The sequence below is a fragment of the Sinocyclocheilus rhinocerous genome, unplaced genomic scaffold (genome assembly GCF_001515625.1).
Source record: "Sinocyclocheilus rhinocerous isolate Xijiao unplaced genomic scaffold, SAMN03320098_v1.1 scaffold1580, whole genome shotgun sequence".
NCBI classification, from domain to species: Eukaryota; Metazoa; Chordata; class Actinopteri; order Cypriniformes; family Cyprinidae; genus Sinocyclocheilus; species Sinocyclocheilus rhinocerous.
Genome location: NW_015633551.1, coordinates 13,041 through 37,734, shown reverse-complemented (window position 1 = coordinate 37,734; position 24,694 = coordinate 13,041). Strand labels below are relative to the sequence as shown.

Sequence of the window (24,694 nt, the reverse complement as noted above, 5' to 3'; positions counted from 1 at the left end):
GACTAATCCTGTTGTCCATATAAATTTCAGTAGAAAAATGTCGTAAAAAGTGGAAGTACCTGAGGGACGCATATAAAAGAGAGAAAAATGAAGAGAAAGAGTACACACACACACACACACACACGCTTTAATTATATTAAATGATTCATGTGTTCCGATATGTAAAATATAGCTTTGAAATATAAAATACATTGTATTACTGAATCATAAATACCTAGAAACTTAATAATTATGCTACACTCTACGAGACAGATATTTGACAAATATATTATTTTTACTTCACTGATAAAACACCATGGCATTTTCAGATTAATGATAAAAATATCAATGTAAGCATAATAATTCTTTCACCTATGCACATAGGTTACCTCAGACAAATGGAGAGACGTTCTTCCGAGCTGATGGCTTCCCGGTAATTTGTGTCTCGCCTTGTAATAGAAGGTCCGATTTTAGTCAGAAACAAATTATCTACCAAATCAGATACAAGTAACAATTTAGCGGATATTCCGTATCATAGCAACCAAAGCGTCTCAACTGAAAAAACGCTGCGCCACAAAAAGCGCTCTCAAGCGCTCGCAGCTGGGCGTTTTCAGCAGAGCGCCTGGCGTTTTCAGCTGGCTAAAAACGCTTTGGTGGACACAGGGCCTAACACTATGTTAGAGTAACTAAGGAAATGAAGAGAATGCAAGCCCACATATGCTGAAAAACTTGTTTCTCTGTTAGAGAAAGTTTGTTTATGCAATGTTAAGACTAAAGATTGCCATAAGAAAAGAAATGTTATTTGCAATGCAGAAAAGACAGATTTTAATGTGTTAGGAGTTTTATGCTCATGAAGTTGTTAGAGCTTCTAAGCACAAGATGCTTAGTTTAGTGCTTCTGCGAACAGTAACACTATGTTAGTGCAACTCAGCAAATGAAAGGGTGATTACTAGAGCGGTTGCTAGGTTACCCGGGATGGTTGCTAGGGTGTTGCTATGCGGTTGCTAGGGTACCCGGGGTGGTTGCTAAGGTGTTCCTATGCGGTTGCTAGGGTACCCAGGTTAGTTGCTAGGGTTTTGCTTTATGGTTGCTAGGGTACCTAGGGCAGTTGCTAGGGTGTTGCTATGTGGTTGCTAGGGTACCCGAGATAGTTGCTAAGGTGTTGCTATGTGCTTGCTAGGGTACCCGGGGCGGTTGCTAAGGTGTTGCTATGCGGTTGCTAAGGTACTCGTGGTCGTTGCTAGGGTGTTGCTATGCGGTTGCTAGGGTACTTGGGGTGGTTACTAGAGCGTTTGCTAGGTTATCCGGGATGGTTGCTAGGGTGTTGCTATGCGGTTGCTAGTGTACTGGCGTGGTTGCTAAGGTGTTGCTATGCGGTTGCTAGGGAACCTGGGGCGGTTGCTAAGGTTTTCCTATTCAGTTGCAACAGTGTTGCATAGCGGTTGCTAAGGTACTCGGATGGTTGCTAAGATGTTACTATGCGGTTGCTAAGGTACTCGGGGTGGTTGCTAGGGTGTTGCTATGCGGTTGCTAGGGTACTTGGGGTGGTTAGAAGAGCGGTTTCTTGCTTTGTGGTTTCTAGGATACCCGGGATGTTTGCTAAGGTGTTGCTAGGGTAGCAAGGGAAGTTGCTAAGGTGTTGCTAAGGTGTTGCTGTGTGGTTGATAGGGTACCCGGGGCGGTTGCTAAGCTGGTGCTATGCGGTTGCTAAGTTATTCGGGTGGTTGCTATGGTGTTGCTATGCGGTTGCTAGGGTACCCGGGCGGTTGCTAAGGTGTTGCTATGCGGTTGCTAAGGTACTTGGGGTGGTTACTAGAGCTTTTGCTAGGTTATCCGGGATGGCTGCTGGGGTGTTGCTATGCGTTTTGTTAGGGTACCCGGGGCTGTTGCTAAGGTGATGCTATGTGGTTGCAAGGGTACCTGGGTTATTTGCTAGGGTGATGCTATATGGTTGCTAGGGTACCTAGGGCAGTTGCTAGAGTGTTGCTATGTGGTTGCTAGGGTACCCGGGATGGTGGCTAAGGTGTTGCTATGTGGTTGCTAGTGTACCCGGGATGGTTGCTAAGGTGTTGCTATGCGGTTGCTAGGGTAATGTGGTGTTTGCTAGGGTGTTGCTATGCGGTTGTTAGGGTACCAGGGGTGGTTGCAAAGGTGTTGCTATAATGTTGCTAGGGTGTTGCAATGCGGTGGCTAAGGTACTCGGGGTGGTTTCTAGGGTGTTAATATGCGGTTGCTAGGGTACCCGAGATGGTTGCTAGGGTGTTGCTATGCGGTTGCTAGGGTAACCGGGATGGTTGCTAAGGTGTTGCTATGTGGTTGCTAGTGTACCCGGGATGGTTGCTAATGTGTTGCTATGCGGTTGCTAGGGTACCCGGGATGGTTGCTAGGGTGTTGCTATGTGGTTGCTAGGGTACCCGGGGAAATTGCTAAGCTGTTGCTATGCGGTTGCTACGGTATTCGGGTGGTTGCTATGGTGTTGCTATGCGGTTGCTAGGGTACCCGGGGCGGTTGCTAAGGTGTTGCTATGCGGTTGCTAAGGTACTCGTGGTCGTTGCAAGGGTGTTGCTATGCGGTTGCTAGGGTACTTGGGGTGGTTACAAGAGCATTTGTTAGGTTATCCGGGATGGTTGCTAGGGTGTTGCTATGCGGTTGTTAGGGAACCAGGGGTGGTTGCTAAGGTGTTGCTATGTGGTAGTTAAGGTATTCAGGGTGGTTGCTAGGGTTTGCTTTGCGGTTGTTAGGGTACCAGGGGTGGTTGCTAATGTGTTGCTATGATGTTGCTAGGGTGTTGCAATGCGGTTGCTAATGTACTTTGGGTGGTTGCTAGGTTGTTGCTATACGGTTGCTAGGGTACTTGGGGGGGTTACTAAGGTGGTCCTAGCGGTTGCTAGGGTTGCGAGGGGGTGTATTCGGGTGGTTGCTATGGTGTTGCTATGCGGTTGCTAGGGTACCCGGGGCAGTTGCTAAGGTGTTGCTATGCGGTTGCTAAGGTACTCGTGATCGTTGCAAGGGTGTTGCTATGCGGTACTTGGGGGGGTTACTAGAGCGGTTGCTAGGTTACCCGGGATGGTTGCTTAGGTGTTGCTATGCGGTTGCTAGGGTACTGTGGTGTTTGCTAGGGTGTTGCTATGCAGTTGATAGGGTACCAGGGGTGGTTGCTAAGGTGTTGCTATGCGTTTGATACGGTACCCGAGGTTGCTTGTGTGTTGCTATACGGTTGCTAAGGTACTCAGGGTGGTTGCTACTGTTTTGCTATGCGGTTGCTAGGGTACTTGGGGTGGTTACTAGAGCGTTTGCTACATTACCTGGCATGGTTGCTAGTGTGTTGCTATGCGGCTGCTAGGGTACCCCAGGGTGGTTGCTAAGGTTTCATATGCGGTTGCTAGGGTACCCGGGTTAGTTGCTAGGGTGTTGCTATGTGGTTGCTAGGGTACCTGTGATAGTTGCTAAGGTGTTGCTATTCAGTTGCTAGGGTGTTGCATAGCGGTGGCTAAGGTACTCGGGGTGGTTGCTAGGGTGTTGCAATGCGGTTGCTAGGGTACCCGGGGTTGTAGCTAAGGTGTTGCTATGCAGTTGCTAAGGTACTCGGGGTGGTTGCTACGGTTGTGCTATGCGGTTGCTAGGGTACTTGGGGTGGTTACTAGAGCGTTTGCTAGGTTACCCGGGATGGTTGCTAGGCGTTTGCTAGGGTACCCCGGGTGGTTGCTAAGATTTCAAATGCGGTTGCTAGGGTACCCGGGTTAGTTGCTAGTGTGTTGCTATATGGTTGCTAGGGTAACTAGGGCAGTTGCTAGGGTAACTGTGTTAGTTGCTAAGGTGTTTCTATGCGGTTGCTAGGGTGTTGTTATGTGGTTGCTAGGGTTCCTGGGGCGATTGCTAAGCTGTTGCTATTGAGTGTGGTTCCTAAGATGAGCAGCAGACGACACCACAAATTGGCGACCCAGATGGGACTGGTAAAGAGCAGAGGAGTGGACGGCCACTTTGGGCTGACTAAGACAGACAACGCAAACACGGTGGCCACCGAATAGGTAAGCAATTTTGCTTATATAATTCGTTTGTGTTGTTTGCTGGTCTGCTCTTAGTGGTAAGGACACTTAAAATCTGCTCTTCCAGAATTAAAAATAAATAAATAACTAAAATAAAGTAAAAAAGGGGTTTTGATGTCAGAAGAAATAACTGCATGCACATATTTGGTTTAATGTTGGGAAGGCCTTGATAGGTGACCTAAATTGAAGCTGAATGGTGTAGGCAGAAATACATTACGTGTAATGGTCTGTATTTATTGTGGATCGGGCCTAAAAGGGCAGCAATCAGCAATGAAGCAAATATAGTAAAGGAAAGCGCGCAAGCAAATTAATATAGAAGAAAAAACACACCCATGTTGCTAGACAAAGGTGTTGTCTATACTTGTTTAAATTTAAAATATGCCTCACATCTCCCCTTGTCTGAAAAAATTCGCAAAGACAATAGGATTCTCAAGAAAAATGCAATTAATTCCAATGACAGCTCCAGTGTGTAGACAAACAGAAAATCAAAGTATAACAATGCCCATTCTGGTATCAAATCAGACTCCTATCAATTTGTCAGGAAGAGATGCATTATGTAAATTAGGGCTACAAATTTGGTGTTCTCCAGAAGAAATATATATCGACGCAATAGGAACAGAAACACAAATGGTGGTTACAGAGCCAAAAGCTAATATCTATTGGACAGGACAGATAGAACAAGATGTGAGACAGACAGTCAATAAGTTGTTAAAGTATATTGAAGTACAAATTCCTGAAGCACAGCTACCAAAAACAGAATTTCATTGCACAATGATATATGATGCAGAAAGAGATTAAAAAATAAATAAAATAAAATAAAATAAAGAAAGAAAAAAATAGAACAAATAGGGCAATTAATTTCTGCTATGATGCTACCAAAAAGACTAGCAATAATCAAATGTCAGGCACACAAGAAGGGAAATGATTATGTTATTAATGATATTAAGGGAAACAATGCAGTAAATATAGAAGCTAAAAAAGCTTCAAGGTGTCAAGTAGCAGTATTAGCACCTGTAGTACTTATCGAACCTCAACCTCAATTAGAGGATATAATTCGAATTCAACAACAAGCAGGCCCTTATGAACAATCAACGTGGCACCAAAGGGGAGCTAAAAAAGACGCACAAGAGATCTGGCGTACACATGAAGGAAACATGGTGGCACCTACATCACTTTTGAATATTCTTATTGCAGATGCACATGGTTTCGACCATTGCGCAAGGGGGGGAAGTGATAAGAAAAATTAAAAAGCAAGTGATAAGGAAAATTAAAAAGCAAGGATATTGGTCTTCTTATTTATATGCAATGGTGGATGAATTTTTGTCCACATGTGAAGTTTGTGCTAAATACAATGTAAGGAAAGGGATAGCGACACCAATAGGCCATATACCAGTATCAGCAGGACCTTTAAGCATTTGGTAATGGACTATGTGTATAAGATAAAGGGAGTACAAAGAAAAAGATACATGCTTGTGATCATAGACAGATTTAGCAGGTGGGTGGAGGCAGTACCATCAGCAGATCTGGGAGCAGGAACAGTAATTAAAAATTTATAACAAGAGAACTATTTCCTAGATTTGGAATGGTACCGGGGTTAGTTGCTAGGGTGTTACTATATGGTTGCTAGGGTACCAGGGCAGTTGCTATGGTACCCGTGTTAGTTGCTAAGGTGTTTCTATGCGGTTGCTAGGATACCCGGAGTGTTTGCTAAGCTGTTGCTATGCGGTTGCTAAGGTATTCGGGTTGTTGCTATGGTGTTGCTATGCGGTTGCTAGGTACCCAGAGCAGTTGCTAGAGTGTTGCTATGCGGTTGCTAAGGTATCCAGGATTGTTGTTAGGGTATTGCTATTCGGTTGCTAGGGTACCCGGGGCGGATGCTAAAGTGTTGCTATGCGGTTGCTAAGGTACTCGGGGTGGTTGCTAGGGTGTTTCTATGCCGTTGCTATGGTACCTGGGGTGGTTGCTAAGGTGTTGAAATTCATTTGCTAGGATGTTGCATAGCGGTAGCAAAGGTAATCGGGGTGGTTGCAAAGGTTTTGCTATGCTGTTGCCAAGGCACTAGGGTTGGTTACTAGAGCAGTTGCTAGGTTACCCTGGATGGTTGCTACGGTGTTGCTATACCATTGCTAGGGTACCCGGGGTGGTTGCTACGGTGTTCCTATATGGTTGCTAGGGTACCCGGGTTAGTTGCTAGAGTGTTGCTTTATGGTTGCTTGGGTACCTTGGGCAGTTGCTAGGGTGTTGCTATGTGGTTGCAAGGGTACCCGGGATAGTTGCTAAGGTGTTGCTATGTGCTTGCAAGGGTACCCGGGCGGTTGCTAAGCTGTTGCTATGCGGTTGATAAGGTATTCTGGAGGTTGCTAAGGTGTTGCTATGCGGTTGCTAAGGTACTTGTGGTTGTTGCTAGGGTGTTGCTTTGCGGTTGCTAGGGTACTTGGGAAGGTTTCTAAAGCGTTTGCTAGGTTATCCGGTATGGTTGCTATGATGTTGCTATGCTGTTGCTAGGGTACCGGGTTAGTTGCTAGGGTGTTGCTATATGGTTGCTAGGGTACATAGGGCAGTTGCATGGGTGATGCTATGTGCTTGCTAGGGTACCCGGGGCGGTTGCTAAGGTGTTGCTAAGCGGTTGCTAGGGTACCCGGGGCAGTTGCTAAGGTGTTGCAATGCGGTTGCTAGGGTACCCGGGGCGGTTGCTAAGGTGTTGCAATGCGGTTGCTAAGGTATTCGTGGTCGTTGCTAGGGTGTTGCTATGCGGTTGCTAGGGTACTTGGGGTGTTTACTAGAGCGTTTGCTAGGTTATCCGGGATGGTTGCTAGGATGTTGCTATGCGTTTGCTTGTGTACTGACATGGTTGCTAAGGTGTTGCTATGCGGTTGCTAGGGTACTTGGTGTGGTTACTAGAGCGTTTGCTTGGTTATCCGGGATGGTTGCTATGGTGTTGCTATATGTTTGCTAGGGTACCTGGGGTGGTTGCTAAGGTGTTACTATGCGGTTTCTAGGGTACCCGAGTTAGTTGCTAGGGTGTTTCAATATGGTTGCTAGGGAAGCTAGGGAAGTTGCTAAGGTGTTGCTAAGTGGTTGCTAAGGTACCCGGGGCGGTTGCTAAGCTGGTGCTATGTGATTGCTAAGGTATTCGGGTGTTTGTTAGGGTACCCAGGGTGGTTGCTAAGTTGTTACTGTGCGGTTGCTAGGGTACCCGGGTTAGTTGCTAGGGTATTGCTATATGGTTGCTAGGGTACCGAGGGCAGTTGCTAGGGTGTTGCTATGTGGTTGCTAGTTTACCCGGGGCGGTTGCTAAGGTGTTGCAATGCAGTTGCTAAGGTACTGGGGTGGTTGCTAGGGTGTTGCTATGCGGTTGCTAGGGTACCCTGAGCGGTTGCTAGGGTGTTGCTTTGTGGTTTCTAGAATACCCGGGATGGTTGCTAAGGTGTTGCTATGCGGTTGCTAGGGTATCCAGAGCAGTTGATTGGGTGTTGCTATGCGGTTCATAGGTTACCCAGAGCACTTGCTAGGGTGTTCCTAGGGTACCCGGGATCATTTTTAGGGTGTTGCTATGCGGTTTCTAGGGTACCCAGAGTGGTTGCTAAGGTATTGCTCTGCGGTTGCTAAGGTACTCTTGGTCGTTGCTAGGGTGTTGCTATATGGTTGCTAGGGTACTTGGGGTGGTTTCTAGAGCGTTTGCTATGTTATCCGGGATGGTTGCTATGGTGTTGCTATGTGTTTCCTAGGGTACCCGGGGTGGATGCTAAGGTGTTGCAATGCAGTTGCTAGGGTACCCGGATTATTTGCTAAGCTAATATAATGCGTTTGCTAAGGTATTCGGGTGGTTGCTAAGGTGTTGCTATGCGGTTGCTAGGGTACCCGGGTTTTTTGCTAGGGAGTTGCTATATGGTTGCTAGGGTACCTAGAACAGTTGCTAGGGTGTTCCTATGTGGTTGCTAGGGTACCCGGGGTGGTTGCTAAGGTGTTGCTATGCGGTTGCTAAGGTTTTCAGGGGGTTGCTAGGGTGGTTGCTCGGGTGTTCTGATGCAGTTGCTAGGGAACCTGGGTGGTTGCTAAGGTTTTGCAATGCGGTTGCCAGGGTACACGGTGCGGTTGCTAGAGGTTGCAATGCAGTTGCCAGGGTACCCGGGGCGGTTGCTAAGGTTTTGACATGTGGTGGCTAAGGTACTTGGGGTGGTTGCTGGGGTGTTGCTTTGCGGTTGATAGAGTACTTAGGGTGGTTACTAGAGCGGTTTCTTGGTTACCCGGGATGGTTGCAAGGGTGTTGCCATGCGTTTGCTAGGTTACCCGGGTTACTTGCTAGGGTGTTGCTTTGTGGTTTCAAGGGTACCCGGAATGGTTGTTAATGTGTTGCTATGCGGTTACTAGTGTTCCCGGGATACTTGCTAGGGTGTTGCTTTGTGGTTTCTAGGGTTTTACGTTCCCTAAACACATTTCTGAGGATTTGAAGATCTATGCCCACAGTGCTTTTTAAATGGTTGTTAAGGTGTTGCTATGCGGTTGCTAGGGTACCCGAGGTGGTTGCTTAGGTGTTGCTATGTGGTTGCTAGGGTGTTGATATGTTGTTGCTAAGGTACTCGGGTGGTTGCTTGGGTGTTGCTATGAAGTTGCTAGGGTGCTCGGGGTGGTTGCTAGGGTGTTGCTATGTGGTTGTTAGGGTACCCGTAATGGTTGCTAGGGTGTAGCTATGCGGTTGGTAGGGTACCTGGGGCGGTTGCTAAGGTGTTGCTATGCGGTTGCTAGGGTACTTGGGGTGGTTTCTAGTTCGGTTGCTATGTTACCCCAGGTTATTTGCTAAGGTGTAGCTATGTGGTTGCTAGGGTACCTTAGGCAGTTAATAGGGTGTTGCTAAGTGGTTGCTAGGGTACCCGGGATGGTTGCTAAAGTGTTACTATGCGGTTGTTAGGGTACCCGGTACGGCTGCTAAGGTGTTGCTATGCAGTTGCTAAGGTACCTGTGATGGTTGCTAGGGTGATGCTATGTGGTTGCTAGGGTACCTAGAGTAGTTTCTAGGGTGTTGCTATGTGGTTGCTAGGGTATTCGGGGTGGTTACTATGGTGTTGCTATGAGGTTTCTAGGGTACCTATAAGGGGTGGTTGCTAGGGTGTTGCTATACTGTTGCTAGGTACCCGTGGTGGTTGCTAAGGTGTTGCTATGCGGCTGCTAGGGTACCCGGGATGGTTGCTAATGTTGCTAAGCGGTTGCAAGGGTACCCGGGGTGGTTGCTAAGGTGTTGCAATGCGGTTACTAGGGTGTTGCTATAATGTTGCTATAATGTTGCTAAGGTGCACGGGGTGGTTGCAAGGGTTTTGCTATGCAGTCGCTACGGTTCCCAGGATGGTTGCTAGGGTGTTGATATGCGTTTGCTAGGGTACCCCGGGGCAGTTGCTAAGGTACTCGTGGGGGTTGCTATGCGGTTGCTAGGGTACCCAGGATTGTTGCTAGGGTGTAGCTCTGCTGTTGCTAGGGTACGCGGGATGGTTGCTAGGGTGTTGCTATGTGGTTGCTAGGGTACCCAGGACTGTTGCTAAGGTGTTGCTTTGCGGTTGCTAAGGTACTGGGTTGGTTGCTAGGGTGTTGCTTTGTGGTTACTAGGGTACCCGGGACTGTTGCTAACGTGTTGCTATGCGGTTGCTAAGGTATTCGGGGTGGTTTCTAGAGTGTTGCTATGCAGTTGCTAGGGTACCAGGGGCGGTTGCTAAGGTGTTGCTATGCGTTTGCTAAGCTACTCAAAGGGTTTGCTAGGATGGTAGCTAGGGTGTTCCTACGCGGTTGCCAAGGAACCCGGGGTGGTTGCTAAGGTGTTGCTATGCGGTTGCCAAGGTACACGGTGCAGTTGTTACGTTGTTGCTTTGCGGTTGTAAGTGTGTTGCAATGCAGTTGCTAAGTTACCCTGGGCATTGCTAGGTTACCCGGGTTACTTGCTAGGGTGTTGCTTTGTGGTTTCTAGGGTACCCGGGATGGTTGCAAAGGTGTTGCTATGCGGTTGCTAGGGTACCCAGAGCAGTTGCTAGTGTGTTGCTATGCGGTTGCTAGGTTTCCGAGAGCAGTTGCTAGGGTACCCGGGATGGTTGTTAGGGTGTTGCTATGCGGTTGCTAGGGTACCCGGGGTGGTTGCTAGGGTTTTGCTTTGCGGTTGCTAGGTTACCCGGGGTGATTGCTAGGGTGTTGTTTTGCAGTTGCTATGGTACCCGGGGTTGTGGCTGGGTTATTGCTATGCGGTTGCTATGGTACCCAGGATGTTTGATAGGGTGTTACTATGCGGTTGCTTGTGTACCCGGGGCGGTTGCTAGAGCGTTTGCTAGGCAATCCAGGATGGTTGCTAGGGTGTTGCTATGCGTTTGTTAGGGAACCCGGGGTGGTTGCTAATGTGTTGCTATGCGGTTGCAAGGGTACCCGGGTTAGTTGCTAGGGTGTTGCTATGTGGTTGCTATGGAACACGAGATGGTTGCTAAGGTGTTGCTATGCGCTTGCTTGGGTACCCGGGTCAGTTGCTAAGCTGTTGCTATGCGTTTGCTAAGGTATTCGGGTGGTTGCTATGGTGTTGCTATGCGGTTGCTAGGGTACCCGGGGCGGTTGCTAAGGTCTTGCTATGAGGTTGTTAGGGTACCAGGGGCGGTTGCTAAAGTGTTGCTATGATGTTGCAATGCGGTGGCTAAGGTACTCAGGGTGGTTGCTAGGGTGTTGCTATGCGTTTGCTAGGGTACCCGGGGTGGTTGCTAAGGTGTTGCTATGCGGTTGTTAGGGTACCAGGGGAGGTTGCTAAGGTGTTGCTATGCGTTAGATCAGGTATTCAGGGTGGTTGCTAGGGTTTGCTATGAGGTTGTTAGGGTACCAGTGGGGGTTGCTAAGGTGTTGCTATGATGTTGCAATGCGGTGGCTAAGGTACTCGGGGTGGTTGCTAGGGTGTTGCTATGCGTTTGCTAGGGTACCCGGGGTGGTTGCTAAGGTGTTGCTATGCGGTTGCTATGGTACTCGTGGTCATTGCTAAGGTGTTGCTATGCGGTTGCTAGGCTACTTGGGGTGTTTACTAGAGCTTTTGATAGGTTATTCAGGATGGTTGCTAGGGTGTTGCTATGCGTTTGCTAGGGTACCCGGGATGGTGGCTAAAGTGTTGCTATGCGGTTGCTAGGGTACCCGGGTTAGTTGCTAGGGTGTTGCTATATGGTTGCGAGGGTACATAGGGCAGATGCTAGGGTGTTGCTATGTTGATGGTAGGGTACCCGGGATGGTTGCTAAGGTGTTGCTATGCGGTTGCTAAGGTATTTGGGTGTTTGGTATGGTGTTGCTATGCAGTTGCTAGGGTACCTGGGGCGGTTGCTAAGGTGTTGCTCTGCTGTTGCTAAGGTACTCGTGGTCTTTGCTAGGGTGTTGCTATATGGTTGCTAGGGTACCTAGGACAGTTGTTAGGGTGTTGCTATGTGGTTGCTAGCGTACCCGGGATGGTTGCTAAGGTGTTGCTTTGCGGTTGCTAGGGTACTGTGGTGTTTGCTAGGATGTTGCTATGCGGTTGCTAGGTACCCGGAGTGGTTGCTAAGGTGTTGCTATGCGGTTGCTAGGGTACCCAGGATGGTTGCTAATGTGTTGCTATGCGGTTGCTAGGTTACTTGGTGCGGTTGCTAAGGTTTTGCTATGCAGTTGCTTAAGTATTCAGGGTGGTTGCTAGGGTGTTGCTATGCGATTGTTACGGTAGCAGGGGTGAATGCTAAGGTGTTACTATGCAGTAGTTAAGGTATTCAGGGTGGTTGTTAGGGTTTGCAATGCGGTTGTTAGGGTACCAGGGGTTGTTGCTAAGGTGTTGCTATGATGTTGCTAGGGTGTTGCAATGCGATGGCTAAGGTACTCAGGGTGGTTTCTAGGGTGTTGATATGTGGTTGCTAGGGTACCGGGATGGTTTGCTAGGGTTTTGCTATGTGGTTGCTAGGATACCTGAGATGGTTGCTAAGGTGTTGCTATGTGGTTGCTAAGGTAGCCGGAGCGGTTGCTAAATTGTTGCTTTGCAGTTGCTAGGGTGTTGGTATGTGGCTGCTAGGGTATCCGGGGCGGTTGCTAAGGTGTTGCTATGCGGTTGCAAGAGTACCCGGGATAGTTGCTAGGGTTTAGCTATTCGGTTGCTAAGGTACCTGGGGCGGTTGCTAAAGTGTTCCTATGCGGTTGCTAGGGTACCCGGAGCGGTTGCTAAGGTGTTGCTATGGGGTTGCTACGGTACCCGAGTTTGCAAGGGTGTTGCTATGCGGTTGCTAAAGTACTAGGTGTGGTTGCTAAGGTGTTGCTTTGCAGTTGCTAAGGTAACAGGGATGGTTGCTAAGGTTTTGCTATTTGGTTGCTATGCGGTTACAGTAGGCTAAGTACTCGGTGTGGTTTCTAGGGTGTTGATATGTGGTTGCTAGGGTACCCGGGATGGTTGCTAGGGTGTTGCTATGCAGTTGCTAAGGTATTCGGGTGGTTGCTATAGTGTTGCAATGCGGTTGCTAGGGTACCCAGGGCGGTTGCTAGGGTGTTGCCATGCGGTTGCTAGGGTACCCGGGTTAGTTGCTAGGGTGTTTCTATATGGTTGCTAGTTTAACTAGGGATGTTGCTAAGGTGTTGCTAGAATACCCGGGGCAGTTGCTAAGCTGTTGCTATGCGGTTGCTAAGGTATTCGGGTGGTTGCTATGGTGTTGCTATGCGGTTGCTAGGGTACCCGGGGCGGTTGCTAAGGCATTGCTATGCGGTTGCTAAGGTACTTGTAGTTGTTGCTAGGGTGTTGCTATGCGGTTCCTAGGGTACTTGGGGTGTTTACTATATCGTTTGCTAGGTTATCCGGGATGGTTGCTAGGGTGTTGCTATGCGTTTGCAAGGGTACCCGGGGTGGCTGCTATGATTTCATATTTGGTTGCTAGGGTACCCGGGATAGTTGCTAGGGTGTTGCTATGCGGTTGCTAAGGTATTCGGGTGGTTGCTATGGTGATGCTGAGCGGATGGTAGGGTACCCGGGGCGGTTGCTAAGGCATTGCTATGCGGTTGCTAAGGTACTTGTAGTTGTTGCTAGGGTGTTGCTATGCGGTTCCTAGGGTACTTGGGGTATTTACTATATCGTTTGCTAGGTTATCCGGGATGGTTGCTAGGGTGTTGCTATGCGTTTGCAAGGGTACCCGGGGTGGCTGCTATGATTTCATATTCGGTTGCTAGGGTACCCGGGATAGTTGCTAGGGTGTTGCTATATGGTTGTTGGGGTACCTAAGGCAGTTGCTAGGGTGTTGTTATGTGGTTGCTACGGTACCCGAGTTAGTTGCTAGGGTGTTGCTGTATGGTTGCTAGGGTATATAGGGCAGTTTGCTAGGGTGTTGCTAGGGTACCCGTCGTGGTTGCTAAGTTGTTGCTATTCAGTTGCTAGTGTACTTGCGTGGTTGCTAAGGTGTTGCTATGCGGTTGATAAGGTATTCGGGTGGTTGCTATGGTGTTGCTATGCAGTTGCGAGGTACCCAGAGCTGTTGCTAGGGTGTTGCTATGCGGTTGCTAGGGTACCCGGGATTGTTGTTAGGGTATTGCTATTCGGTTGCTAGGGTACCCGGGGCAGTTTCTAGGGTGATGCTATGTGGTTGCTAGGGTACCCGGGATAGTTGCTAAAGTGTTTCTATGCGGATGCTAGGGTGATGTTATGTGGTTGCTAGGGTACCCGGGGCGGTTGCTAAGATGTTGCTTTGCGGTTGCTAAGATATTTGGGTGGTTGATATGGTGTTGCTATGCGGTTGCTAGGTACCAAGAGAAGTTGCTAAGGTGTTGCTATGAGGTTGCTAGGGTACCCGGGATTGTTGATATGGTACTAGGGGTGGTTACTAGAGTGGTTGCTAGGTTACCCGTGATGGTTGCTAGGGTGTTGCTATGTGGTTGCTAGGGTACCCGGGGTGGTTGCTAAGGTGTTCCTCTGTGGTTGCTAGGGTACCCTGGTTAGTTGCTAGGGTGTTGCTTTATGGTTGCTAGGGTACCTAGGGCAGTTGCTAGGGTGTTGCTATGTGGTTGCTAGGGTACCCGGGATAGTTGCTAAGGTGTTGCTATGTGCTTGCTAGGGTACCCTGGGCGGTTGCTAAGCTTTTGCTAAGGTATTGGGGTGGTTGCTATGCGGTTGCTAGGGTACCCGGGACGGTTGCTAAGGTGTTGCTATGCGGTCGCTAGGGTACCCGGGGCGGTTGCTAAGGTGTTGCAATGTGGTTGCTAAGTTACTCGTGGTCGTTCCTAGGGTGTTGCTATGCGGTTGCTTGGGTACTTGTTGTGGTTACTAGAGCGTTTGCTAGGTTATCCGGGATGGTTGCTATGGTGTTGCTATGCGTTTGCTAGGGTACCCGGGCTGGATGCTAAGGTGTTGCAATGCAGTTGCTAGGGTACCCGGGTTAGTGGCTAGGGTGTTTCTATATGGTTGCTAGGGTTCATAGGGCAGTTGCTAGGGTGTTGCTATGTGGTTGCTAGGGAACCCGGGATGGTTGCTAAGCTGTTGCTATGCCGTTGCTAGTGTACTGGCGTGGTTGCTAAGGTGTTACTACGCGGTTGATAGGGTGCTTGTTGTGGTTACTAGAGCGTTTGCTAGGTTATCCGAGATGGTTGCTATGGTGTTGCTATGCGTTTGCTAGGGTATCCGGGGTGGTTGCTAAGGTGTTGCTATGCGGTTTCTATGGTACCCGGGTTAGTTGCTAGGGTGTTTCTATATGGTTGCTAGGGTAGCTAGGGATGTTGCTAAGGTGTTGCTAGAGTACCCGGGGCAGTTTCTAAGCTGTTGCTATGCGGTTGCTAAGGTATTCGGGTGGTTGCTATGGTGATGCTGAGCGGATGGTAGGGTACCCGGTGCGGATGCTAAGGTGTTGCTATGCGGTTGCAAAGGTACTTGGGCTGGTTACAAGAGCGTTTGCTAGGTTATCCGGGATGGTTGCTAGGGTGTTGCTAAACATTTGATAGGGTTCCCGAAGTGGTTGTTAAGGTGTTGCTATGCGGTTGCTAGGGTACTCGGGTTAGTTGCTAGGGTGTTGCTATATTGATGCTAGAGTACCTAGGGCAGTTGCTAGGGTGTTGCTTTGCGTTTGCTAGGGTACCCGGAATGGTTGCTAAAGTGTTGATATGCGCTTGCTTGGGTACCCGGAGCGGTTGCTAAGCTGTTGCTATGCTGTTGCTAAGGTATTCGGGTGGTTGCTATAGTGTTGCTATGCGGTTTCTATGGTACCCGGGGCGGTTGCTAAGGTGTTGCTAAGCGGTTGCTAAGGTATTCGGGTGGTTGATATGCGGTTGCTAAGGTAACCGGGACAGTTGCTAAGGTGTTGCTATGCGGTTGCTAGGGTACCCGGGACGGTTGCTATGGTGTTACTATGCGCTTGCTAAGGTATTCAGGTGGTTGCTATGCTGTTGCTATGCAGTTGCTATGGTTCTCAGTGCGGTTGCTAAGGTGTTGCTATGCGGTTGCAAGGCTATCCGGTGCTGTTGCTAAGGTGTTGCTATGCGGTTGCTATGGTACTCGTGGTCGTTGCTAGGGTGTTGCTATGCGGTTGCTAGGGTACTTTGGGTGTTTATTAGAGCGTTTGCTTGGTTATCCAGGATGGTTGCAAGGGTGTTGCTATGCGTTTGCTAGGGTACCCGGGTTAGTTGCTAGGGTGTTGCTATATGGTTGCGAGGGTATATAGGGCAGTTGCTAGGGTGTTGCTATGTGGTTGGTAGGGTACCCGGGATGGTTGCTAAGGTGTTGCTTTGCGTTTGCTTGGGTCCCGGTGCGGTTGCTAAGATGTTGCTATGTGGTTGCTAAGGTATTTGGGTGTTTGCCATGGTGTTGCTATGCAGTTGCTAGGGTACCTGGGGCGGTTGCTAAGGTGTTGCTATGCTGTTGCTAGGGTACTTAGGGCAGTTGCGAGGGTGTTGCCATGTGGTTGCTAGGGTACCCGGGATGGTTGCTAAGGTGTTGCTATGTGGTTGCTAGGGTACCCTGTGAAGTTGCTAAGCTGTTGCTATGCGGTTGCCAAGGTATTCGAGTGGTTGCTATGGTGTTGCTATGCGGTTGCTAGTGTACCCGGGGCGGTTGCTAAGCTGTTGCTAAGCGGTTGCTAAGGTATTCAGGTGGTTGCTATGCGGTTGCTAAGGTAACAGGGACAGTTTCTAAGGTGTTGCTATGCGGTTGCTAGGGTACCCGGTACGGTTGCTATGGTGTTACTATGCGCTTGCTAAGGTACCCGGGGCGGTTGCTAAGCTGTTGCTATACGGTTGCTAAGGTATTTGGGTTAGTTGCTAGGGTGTTGCTATATGGTTGCTAGGGTACATAGGGCAGTTGCTAGGGTGTTGCTATGTGGTTGTTAGGGTACTCGGGGCAGTTGCTTAGGTGTTGCTATGCGGTTGCTAAGGTACTCGTGGTCGTTGCTAGGGTGTTGCTATGCGGTTGCAAGGGTACTTGGTGTGGTTACTAGAGTGTTTGCTTGGTTATCCGGGGTGGTTGCTTGGGTGTTGCTATGTGTTTGCTAATGTACCCGGTTTAGTTGCTAGAGTGTTTCTATATGGTTGCTAGGGTATCTAGGGCAGTTGCTAGGGTGTTGCTATGTGGTTGCTAGGGTACCCGGGGTGGTTGCTAAGGTGTTGCTATGCGGTTTCTAGGGAACCCGGGTTAGTTGCTAGGGTGTTTCTATATGGTTGCTAGGGTAGTTGCTAAGGTGTTGCTATGTGGTTGCTAGGGTACCCGTTATGGTTGCTAAGGTGTTACTATGCTCTTGCTAAGGTACCCGGGGCGGTTGCTAAGCTGTTGCTATGCGGTTGCAAAGGTATTCGGTTGGTTGCTATGGTGTTGCAATGCGGTTGCTAGGGTACCAGAGGTGGTTGCTATGCGGTAGCTAGCGTAGCCGGGTTAGTTGCTAGGGAGTTGCTATATGGTTGCTAGTGTACCAAGCACAGTTGCTAGGGTATTGCTATGTGGTTACTAGGGTACCCGGGGCGGTTGCTAAGGTGTTGCTATGCAGTTGCTAAGGTACTGGGGTGGTTGCAAGGGTGTTGCTATGCGGTTGCTAGGGTACCCGGAGAGGTTGCTAGGGTGTTGCTATGCGGTTGCTAGGGTACCAGGAGTGGTTGCTAATGTGTTGCTATGCGGTTGCTAGGATACACGGGGTGGTTGCTAAGGTGATGCTATGCGGTTGCTAGGTTACCTGGGGCCGTTGCTAAGGTTTTGCTATGCAGTTGCAAAAGTATTCAGGGTGGTTGCTATGTTGTTGCTATGCAGTTGTTGAGGAACCAGGGTGGTTGCTAAGGTGTTGCTATGCGGTAGTTAAAATTATTCAGGGTGGTTGCTAGGGTTTTGCTATGCAGTTGTTAGGGTACCAGAGGTTGTTGCTAAGGTGTTGCTATGATGTTGCTAGGGTGTTGCAATGTGGTGGCTAAGATACTCAGGATGGTTTCTAGAGTGTTGATATGTGGTTGCTAAGGCATTCGGGTGGTTGCTATGGTGTTGCGATGCGGTTTGTAGGGTACCCGGAGCAGTTGCTAAATTGTTGCTATGCAGTTGCTAGGGTGTTGCTTTTTGGTTGCTAGGGTATCCGGGGCGGGTGCTAGGGAGTTGCTATATGGTTGCTAGGGTACCAAGGACAGTTGCTAGGGTGTTGCTATGTGGTTGCTAGGGTACCCGGGGCGGTTACTAAGGTGTTGCTATGCAGTTGCTAAGTTCCTGGGGTGGTTGCAAGGGTGTTGCTATGCGGTTTGTAGGGTACCCGGAGCGGTTGCTAAATTGTTGCTATGCAGTTGCTAGGGTGTTGCTTTGTGGTTGCTAGGGTATCCGGGGCGGTTGCTAAGGTGTTGTTTGAGGTTGACATTCACAGAAACACTAAACTAAGCATCTTGTGCTTTGATGCACTAACATAGTCTTTTCTGCATTGCAAAGAACATTTCTTCTCAAATGGCAATCTTTAGTCTTAACATTGCATAAACCAACTTTCTCTAACTGAGAAAGAAGTTTTTCAGCATATGTGGGCTTGCTTTCACTTCATTTGCTTAGTTGCTCTATCATAGTGTTACTGTTCACAGGAGCTCTAAACTAAGCATCTTGTGATAACTTCATGAGCATTAAACTCCTAACAGATTAAAATCTGTGTTTCTGCATTGCAAAAAACATTTCATTTCACTTTGCTTAGAAGCTCTAACATAACTTCATGAGCATAAAACTCCTAACACATTAAAATCTGTCTTTTCTGCATTGCAAATAACATTTCTTTTCATATGGCAATCGTTAGTCTTAACATTGCATACACCAACTTTCTCTAACAAAGAAGTTTTTCATCATATGTGGTCTTGCATTCTCTTCATTTGCTCAGTTGCTGTATTACAGTGTTACTCTTTACAGAAACAGTAAACTAAGCATCTTGTGCTTTGAAGCACTAACATAGTCTTTTCTATATTGCAAACAACATTTCTTTTCAAATGGCAATCTTTAGACTTAACATTGCATAAACCAACTTTCTCTAATAGAGAAAGCAGTTTTTCAGCATATGTGTGCTTACAGTCAGATAGTCTTTTCTGCATTGCAAACAACATTTCTTTTCAAATGGCAATCTTTAGTCTTATCATTGCATACACCAACTTTCTCTAACAAAGAAGATTTTCAGCATATGTGGGCTTGCATTCTCTTCATTTGCTTAGTTGCTCAATTATAGTGTTCCTGTTCACAGAAACACTAAACTAAGCATCTTGTGCTTAGAAGCTCTAAGATAACTTCATGAGCATTAAACTCCAAACAGCTTAAATCTGTGTTTCTGCATTGCAAAAAACATTTCATTTCACTTTGCTAAGAAGCTCTAACATAACTTAATGAGCTTAAAAATCCTAACACATTCAGATCTGTCTTTCTGCATTGCAAATAACATTTCATTTCATATGGTAGAAACATCTTTCATGTGGGCAAGCTTTAATCTTTACATTGCATAAACCGACTTTCTCTAACAGAGAAAGATGGTTTTCAGCATATGTGGGCTTGCATTCTCTTCATTTGCTTAGTTGCTCTAACACAGTGTTACTGTTCACAGAAGCTCTAAACTAAGCATCTTGTGCTTAGAAGCTCTAAGATAACTTCATGAGCATTAAACTCCAAACAGCTTAAATCTGTGTTTCTGCATTGCAAAGAACATTTCATATCACTCTGCTTAGAAGCTCTTACATACCTTCATGAGCATAAAACTCCTAACACAATAAAACTCCTAACACATTAAAATCTGTCTTTCTGCATTTCAAATAACATTTCATTTCATATGGTAGAAACATCATTCATGTGGGCAATCTTTAATCTTAACATTGCTTAAACCGACTTTCTCTAACAGACAAAGAAGGTTTTCAGCATATGTGTGCTTACAGTCTCTTCATTTGCTTAGTTGCACTAACATAGTTTAACTGATCGCAGAAGCACTAAACTACGCGACTTTTGATTAGAAGCTCTAACATAACTTCATTAGCGTAAAAATCCTAACACATTAAAATCTGCCTTTTTTGGCGTTTCATTTTCACATTTCACTTTGCTAAAAAGCTCTAACATAATTTCATTAGCATAAAACTCCTAACACATTCAAATCTGTCTTTCTGCATTGCAAATAACATTTCATTTCATATGGTAGAAACATCTTTCATGTGGGCAAGCTTTAATCTTAACATTGCATAATCCAACTTTCTCTAACAGAGAAAGAAGGTTTTCAGCATATGTGGGCTTGCATTCTCTTCATTTGCTTAGTTGCTCTAACATATTGTTACTGTTCACAGAAGCACTAAACCGAGCATCTTGTGCTTAGAAGCTCCAAGATAACTTCATTAGCATAAAACTCCTAACACATTCAGATCTGTCTTTCTGCATTGCAAATAACATTTCATTTCATATGGTAGAAACATCTTTCATGTGGGCAAGCTTTAATCTTAACATTGCATAATCCAACTTTCTCTAACAGAGAAAGAAGGTTTTCAGCATATGTGGGCTTGCATTCTCTTCATTTGCTTAGTTGCTCTAACATATTGTTACTGTTCACAGAAGCACTAAACTGAGCATCTTGTGCTTAGAAGCTCCAAGATAACTTCATGAGCATTACATTCTTTCTACATTGCAAATTACATTTCATTTCTCTTGTTAGAAACATCTTTCATGTGGGCAAGCTTTAGTCTTAATATTGCATAAACCAACTTTCTCTAACAGAGAAAGATGTTTTTCAGCATATGTGGGCTTGCGTACTCTTCATTTGCTTAGTTGCTCTAACATAGTGTTACTGTACACAGAAGCACTACACTAAGCATCTTCTGCTTAGAAGCTCTAACATAACTTCATGAGTATAAAACTCCTAATACATTCAAATCTGTCTTTCTGCATTGCAAATAACGTTTCATTTCAAATGGTAGAAACATCTATCTATCTATCTGTCTTCATAGCGACACTCTAGCAACTATACAAATCAACCTAGCAACCTCCCCAAGTACCTTAGCAACCGCATAGCAACACCTTAGCAGCCGCCCTGGGTCCCCTAGCAAATGCATATCAACACCCTAGCAACCACCCTGATTACCTTTGTAACCACATAACAACACCTAAGCAACCGCCCCGGGTACCCTAGCAACCGTATAGCAACACCCTAGCAACCACCCCGAGTACCTTAGCAACCGCATATTAACCACCCTGGGTACCTTAGCAACCGCATAGCAACACCTTAGCAACCATGGCATTCGCCCCGGGTACCCTAGCAACCGCATAGCAACACCTTAGCAACCACCCCTTGTACCCCTGCAACTGCATAGCAAAACCTTGGCAACCACCCCAGGTACCCTATCAACCACATAGCAACACCCTAGCAACCATCCCGAGTTCCTTAGCAACCGCATAGCTACACCTTAGCAACCGCACCAGGTACCCTAGCAACAGCATAACAACACCTTAGCAACCCCCCGCGAACCCTAGCAAACGCATAGCAAAGCCCTAGCAACTGCCCTGTGTACCCTAGCAACCGCTTAGCAGCCTCCCCGGGTTCCTTAGCAACCGCTCTAATAACCAACCCAACTACCCTAGCAACCAAATAGCAACACCTTAGCAACCACATGGGTATTCTATTATCTATCTATCTATCTATCTATCTATCTATCTTCAAAGCAACAAGCTAGCAACTATCCAAACCAACCTAGCAACCACCCAAAGTACATTAACAGCCGCATAGCAACACTTTAGAAACCGCCCCGGGTACCCTAACAAATGCATAGCAACACCCTAGCAACCACCCTGAGTACCTTTGCAACCGCATAGCAACACCTTAGCAACCACCCCGGGTACCATAGCAACCACATAGCAACTTCCCGGGTTTCCTTAGCAACTGCATAGCAACACCTTAGCAACCACCCCTGGTACCCTAGCAACCGCAATTCAACACCCTAACAACCATCCCGGGTACCCTAGCAATCGCATAGCAACACCCTAGCAACTGCTCTGGTTACCCTAGCAACCTTATAGCAAAACCTTAGCAACCGCTCCGCGTACCTTAGCAACCGCATAGCAAAACTTTAGCAACTGCCCCGGGTACCCTAGCAACCGCATAGCAACACCTTAGTAACCACCCCAGCTACCCTAGCAACCACATAGCAACAGCTTAGCAACCGCTCCGGGTACCCTAGTAACACCCTAGCAACCACCCCAGCACCTTAGCAACCACATATCAACACCTTAGCAACCGTCCCGGGTACCCTCGCAACCACATAGCCTAGCAACTGCCCTAGGTACCCTAGCAGCCGCATAGCAACACCCTAGCAACCATCCCGAGTACCCTAGCAACTGCATCGCAACACCATTGCAAACACCCCGAATACCTTAGCAACCGCATAGCAACACCTTGGCAATCGCCCCGGGTACCCTAGCAACCGCATAGCAACACCTTAGCAACCACCCCTGGAACCCAAGCAACAGCAGAGCAACCGCATAGCAACACCCTAGCAACTGCTCTGGGTATCCTAGCTACCGCATAGCAACACCTTAGCAACCACCCCGGGTACCCTAGCAAACGCATAGTAACACCTTAGCAACCACCCCGGGTACCCTAGCAACCGCATAGCAACCACACCTAGTACCCTAACTACTGCATAGCAAAACCTTAGCAACCATACCGGGCACCCTAGCAACCGCAAAGCAACTTCCTAGCAACCAACCCAGAACCTTATCAACCGAATAGCAACACCTTAGCAACCGTCCCTGGTACCCTTGCAACCGCATAGCAACACCTTAGAAACCATCACGGGTACCCTAGCAACCACATAGCAACACCGTATTACCTGCCCTAGGCACCTTAGCAACCAAATAGCAACACCCTAGCAACTAACCCGGGTACCCTAGCAACCGCATAGCAACACCCTAGCAACCTCAAACAACACCTTAGCAACCGCCCCAGATACCCTTGCAACCGCATAGCAACACCCTTGCAACCATCCCGGGTACCCTAGCAACCGCATAGCAACACCTTAGCAACCACTTAGCAACACCATAGCAACCACCCCGGATACACTAGCAACCACAAAGCAACAGCCTAGCAACTGCATAGCAACACCCTAGCAACAACCCCAGTACCTTAGTAACCACATAGCAACACCTTAGCAACCGCCCCGGGTACCCTAGCATCTACCTTGTAACACCTTAGCATCCGCCCTGGGTTCCCTAGGAACCGCATAGCAACACCTTAGCAACTGCTCCGGGTACCCTATTAACGCATAGCAACCTCCCCTGCACCTTAGCATCCGCATAGCAACACCTAAGCAACCATCCCGGGTACCCTAGCAACCACATTGCAACACCCTAGCAACTGCCCTAGGTACCCTAGCAACCCCATAGCAACCATCCCGGAGTACCCAAGCAACCGCATAGCAACACAAATGCAAACACCCCGAAAACCTTAGCAACCGCATAGCAACACCTTGGCAATCGCCCTGGGTACCCTAGCAACCGCATAGCAACACCCTAGCAACCACCCTGGTTACCTTTGTAACCACATTGCAACACCCTAGCAACCACCCCGAGTACCTTAGCAACCGCATAGTAACCAACCTGGGTACCTTTGCAACCGCATAGCAACACCTTAGCAACGCCCCGCGTACCCTAGCAACAGCATAGCAACACCCTAGCAACGACCACGAGTACCTTAGCAACCGCATAGCAACACCTTAGCATCCTCCCCGGGTTCCTTAGCAACCGCTCTAGTACCTCCCCAACTACCCTAGCAACCAAATAGCAACACCTTAGCAACCACCCCGGGTACCCTAGCAACCGCATAGCAACACCTGAGCAACCACCCCGGGTACCCTAGCAACCGCATAGCAACACCTGAGCAACCACCCCGGGTACCCTAGCAACCGCATAGCAACACCTGAGCAACCACCCCGGGTACCCTAGCAACCGCATAGCAACACCTGAGCAACCACCCCGGGTACCCTAGCAACCGCATAGCAACACCTGAGCAACCACCCCGGGTACCCTAGCAACCGCATAGCAACACCTGAGCAACCACCCCGGGTACCCTAGCAACCGCATAGCAACACCTGAGCAACCACCCCGGGTACCCTAGCAACCGCATAGCAACACCTGAGCAACCACCCCGGGTACCCTAGCAACCGCATAGCAACACCTGAGCAACCACCCCGGGTACCCTAGCAACCGCATAGCAACACCTGAGCAACCACCCCGGGTACCCTAGCAACCGCATAGCAACACCTGAGCAACCACCCCGGGTACCCTAGCAACCGCATAGCAACACCTGAGCAACCACCCCGGGTACCCTAGCAACCGCATAGCAACACCTGAGCAACCACCCCGGGTACCCTAGCAACCGCATAGCAACACCTGAGCAACCACCCCGGGTACCCTAGCAACCGCATAGCAACACCTTAGCAACCACATGGGTATTCTATTATCTATCTATCTATCTATCTATCTATCTATCTATCTTCACAAAGCAACACCCTAGCAAATGCATTGCAACACCCTAGGAACCACCCCAGTACCTTACCAACCGCAGATCAAAACCTTAGCAACCGCCCCGGGTACCCTAGCATCTACCTAGCAACACCTTAGCATCCGCCCTGGGTACCCTAGGAACCGCATAGCAACACCTTAGCAACTGCTCCGGGTACCCTTTTAACCTCATAGCAACCTCTCCAGCACCTTAGCAACCGCATATCAACACCTAAGCAACCATCCCGGGTACCCTAGCAACCACATTGCAACACCCTAGCAACCATCCCGGAGTACCTAAGCAACCGCATAGCAACACCAATGCAAACACCCCGAATATCTTAGCAACCGCATAACAACACCTTGGCATTCGCCCCGGGTACCCTAGCAACCGCATAGCAACACCTTAGCAACCACCCCTTGTACCCCTGCAACTGCATAGCAAAACCTTGGCAACCACCCCAGGTACCCTAGCAACCGCTTAGCAACCACCCCTAGTACCCTAGCAACTGCATAGCAACACCTTAGCAACCATACTTTGGAGACATGCTGAAATGGCGTTTGGTGTCGTACTGTATCGCGTACCTTGTCAGTGTCGTGCGCTTTGCTTGGCCATTTGTTGGGATAAACAGGAAAGTGTGTCCAGCTGAATTCAATTTGAGTTTTGTTAAACTAATTAAAAAGAAGCTTAGTTTACCGTGGAAGCGGTCGCGGCTGCGGTCGTGGTAAGACC

The 24,694-nt window shown here is 48.2% G+C and overlaps 3 long non-coding RNA genes across 3 annotated transcripts in view; all 3 read left to right on the top strand.

Annotated features, from left to right (window-relative positions):
* The first annotated feature begins 2,351 nt into the window (after positions 1-2,351).
* On the top strand, positions 2,352-7,051 carry LOC107744590 (uncharacterized). The gene is made up of 3 exons (XR_001640496.1): positions 2,352-2,377; positions 2,926-2,947; positions 7,004-7,051. It is a non-coding gene; the product is annotated as an uncharacterized LOC107744590 (long non-coding RNA).
* Positions 7,052-10,112: 3,061 nt separating this feature from the next.
* On the top strand, positions 10,113-10,709 carry LOC107744588 (uncharacterized). Its single transcript, XR_001640494.1, has 3 exons — positions 10,113-10,129; positions 10,485-10,591; positions 10,689-10,709. It is a non-coding gene; the product is annotated as an uncharacterized LOC107744588 (long non-coding RNA).
* Positions 10,710-16,380: 5,671 nt separating this feature from the next.
* LOC107744589 (uncharacterized) overlaps positions 16,381-24,694 on the top strand; it is a 10,271-nt gene continuing 1,957 nt past the window's right edge. The window contains exons 1-2 of the long non-coding RNA XR_001640495.1: positions 16,381-16,436; positions 17,050-17,080. This is a non-coding gene — a long non-coding RNA (uncharacterized LOC107744589). The remainder of the gene's footprint in view (positions 16,437-17,049; positions 17,081-24,694) is intronic.